The following is a 3,867-nucleotide window of genomic DNA, read 5'->3' on the forward strand; positions in this document are numbered from 1 at the left end:
TTAAAACATTATGAGATTTTTTTGTGATTATGTATCATATAAAATAAATACCTATGCTCTCACTGTTTGTGCGCATGCGTGCCTTCAGTTTTACGGGCGGCGGGCGGCTTCCAGTGAGTCATCTTCCAAGTGCAGACAGTAGAATTGACACCATCGGACGTTGCATGGGCTTGGGGTAACTTAGCGAGGCAGCGATTACCAATAGTATTTCAACCTACCATTGCAACATTAGGCATTAATGTTATTTAGAAGTCACGTAAGCATTCTTATTTGATTATTAAAGGCACTTCCACACCTCGATGGTGCCTCACGCGTCGCCCGCCACACTTTACAATTGGCCCTCCACCTCGTCCAGCCTCGGCAGCCGATAGGGCTGTGGAAGGCCCAAACCTTGCTTTCTATTTTCCTGTCAATTAATTTTCATAGTGAAACTAAATAAAGTCCCTTATCTATTATTATTTTTTTAAAATCCCAGCATGGCTTCTACAACGTCCCCCCACAAAAAGAACCCAAAAAAAGAAAAATTATGGATGGAGGAAGGTTGTTCAGTGAAAAGTGGATAGATGACTACTTTTTTGTCGTGCTAAATAGTAAGACACTCTGCTTAATTTGTAGGGAATTTGTGCAAGTTTTCAAAGACTATAATTTGAAAGGACATTACATTCAAAAACATGCTGCCAAATTCAATGCATATGAAGGATTGTGTTGTAAGGACAAAATAGTGGAACTGAAAAAAAGTCTGTCTTCTCAACAAAAATTTTTTTAAAAAGTTTCAACGTGGGCAGAATCCATTGTAAAAGCTAGCTATGTGGTAGCATATTTAATAAAAAAATCAAAACCATTTTCTGATCTTGAGTTTATTAAACAATGTATAGAAAGCATGGCAGATATAATTTGCCCTGAAAAAAGAAGGGGGATAGTTCTAAAATCAGTTTGTCTTACCAGTAAATAAATAAAATATTTTAAAAAACCGAAACGATATATTTTTAAAAGATTTTATTTATTTACTTTTTTTTTAAGAGAGAGGGGAGGGGAGGGAGAAAGAGAGGGAGAGAAACATCAATGTGTGTGAGATACATAGTTGCCTCTTGCACACCCCCAACCGGAGACCTGGCCCACAACCCAGGCATGTGTCCTGACTGGTAATCAAACCAGCAACCTTTCAGTTTGCAGGCCAGCTCTTAATCCACTGAGCTGCACCAGCCAGGGCAGCTGTTAATTTTAAATTTTATGCTTTGACGATGGATGATAGAACTGATGCTACAGATATGGCTCAACTTGCCATTTTTATTAGCGGTATTGATGACAAATATAATGTCACTGAAGAAATGGCTTCTTTAGTGCCATTAAAAGACACAACTAAATCAAGAGATTTATAAGGAGCAGTGAAAAATATTTTAAAGCTATTTTCTTTGTCTATTGTCAACATCTAGTAGGTTACTGATGGTGTCCCAGCGATGGTAGGTAAAAGAGAGGGACCTGTAAAATTAATAGAAGATGATGCAACTGCTGCCCAAAACTCACATTTGATGAAGTATCATTGCATAGTACCTCAAGGAAATTTATGCACAAAAGCTTTAAAAATGGATAACGTCATGCAAATCATCATCAAGACTGAATTTCATAAGAGCCAAGGGATTGAATCATCACCAATTCCAGGAATTCCTTAAAAGTATTGATGCTGACTATGGCACCATCATTTACTTTTCGGAAGTAAGATGGCTAAATCGAGGCCAAATGTTGAAAAGATTTTATGATTTGCGACATGTTATCAAGTCGTTTATGGTATCAAAAAACAAATTTGTGCTGGAACTTGATGATGAAAACTGGCTTACAGATTTAGTATTTTTAGTGGGGTTAACCACTCATTTAAATGAGCAAAACATGCATTTTCAAGGTGAAAACCAGCTTATCAATACTACATTTCAAACCATAACAGCGTTCCAAATGAAACTGAAATTATGGCAAACTCAAATTAAGGCAAACAATTTTATGCATTTTGACACATTGGCTAAACACAGTCCTGTGAACAGCGAAAAATATGCAGCCTTGCTTTTCGATTTGATACAAGAATTTAAAAACAGATTTCAAGATTTCCGGGAAAATAATCAATATTTTGCTATATTTGCAACTCCATTTTCAGTCGACATAAATATGTTACCTGCCAATTTTCAAATGGAATGCATAGAGCTGCAATCTGACATTCAACTTAAAGAAAAATTTGATTGTGCCTCTTTACTGGACTTTTATAGGCCCTATCTTCCCAGAGACAACGATCCCTTGCTTCACAATCACACCTTATTCATGTCATCGCTATTTGGCAGCACCTACATTTGTGAGCAACTATTTTCAAGAATGAAACACATTAAGAGTAAAATTATAACCAAAATATCTGATGAGCACCTTGAGAACGAACTGAGAACTGCAACTACTTCTATCAAACCAGCTATTGATGTACCAGTTTCTCAAATACAATGTTAAACATCAACTTGTTTTCTGTTGCCCTCTTTTCTTTTGCTTTCAAAATAAAAATATTTAAAAAAATCAATGATGTGCTATTACTTAGAGATGTACATTTTCTACATTAGTGATGGCAAACCTGAGACCTGCTCGACAATTTTAAAAGATTATTGAGAGGGCCACTGCATAATTAGGGTGATTACGTGAGGGCTTTTTTGCTTATCTGTGGTGGCAGATATCACGAAAATTATGCATGGACCTTTTTTTTGCTCATCAGCTTTCATTAGTGTTTGTGTATTTAACGTGTGGCCCAAGACAACTCTTCTTCCAGTGTGGCCCAGAGACACTGAGAGGTTGGACACCCCTGGTGTGGAGCATCAGGCCACGGTGGGGATCCTGGCCTTTTCCTGAGTGCAAGGGGAAGCTGTTGAAAGGATATAAAGCAGGAGGTGGCAGCTCTGATTCACCTTCTAAAAGTCACTAAAATGCTTTGCTTATAAAATTCTCTGGGTGTTTGGGGACAAACCAGACACACTTGCAAGGCCTGTTCTTCAGCTCTTTCACTCGTCTCTGAGACACCATCCTCATGAGCAAACCCCGAAGCTTAGGTGGTTGTTTGGCACCAGGGTGACCCAGGTGTTGATGGGCAGAAGAACCACAAATCCCAGTCATCCTCTGGAGAAAAAAATAAAGCACCAAATCACTATGGTATTAGTTAAATAGAAGAATAGGAAGATGATCTTTGAAGAGTAGGATTGTTGGTTGATTTTTTTTAACCTGAATTTTTACATTTTCTACCAGTTGTTAATTCAATACTAATTTTATTATGTATAAAAAGAAAAAAGAGGGGCCAGCTCTCAGCTGTCTCTGGGCGGCTGGCCTCTTCTCTGCCAGCCTGAGTTGAATTAGCCCTAATGATGGCTGGCTTTTCAAAACCGACAGCACGCCAGCCCCCTTCTCCATGTTTTACGTGAGGTTTATTACTTAATCTTCACTGGCTTGGTCAAGGTCATGAGGCTGAGGAGTGACAGGCTAGAGTCCAGGCTCTCGACTGCATGCTATTCTGCTTTTCTGGAAATTCCAAGTCCCCTGTGGATGAGAGGCCCGTCCTCCCCTCCTCCCCCCACAGTGAGAACGGCCTCCATTCAGTGCTGTGCAGGCTCATTCAGATGGGTGTGGGCGGCTGCGGGAGGAAGTAGAGGAGACGGACCAGGAGTATCTGGCAGCCTTGCGTCCTTGGAAGCCCAGACAAAACTCATTCTCCCTGCAGTGTCAGTCCACGGGGCCATCAGCCTAGTCTCCAGGCTCCCGGGACTTTCCTGTACACGTAGGAGGAGAAGGATGGCTAATTGAGGGCTGTAGACACCTGAGCACTGCAGTGAAAAGTCTGTGGCTTCAAATCCCAAC

This window comes from Pteronotus mesoamericanus, unplaced genomic scaffold (assembly GCF_021234165.1).
Source record: "Pteronotus mesoamericanus isolate MK-2021 breed Mesoamerican mustached bat unplaced genomic scaffold, CSHL_Meso_final contig_221, whole genome shotgun sequence".
NCBI classification, from domain to species: domain Eukaryota; kingdom Metazoa; phylum Chordata; class Mammalia; order Chiroptera; family Mormoopidae; genus Pteronotus; species Pteronotus mesoamericanus.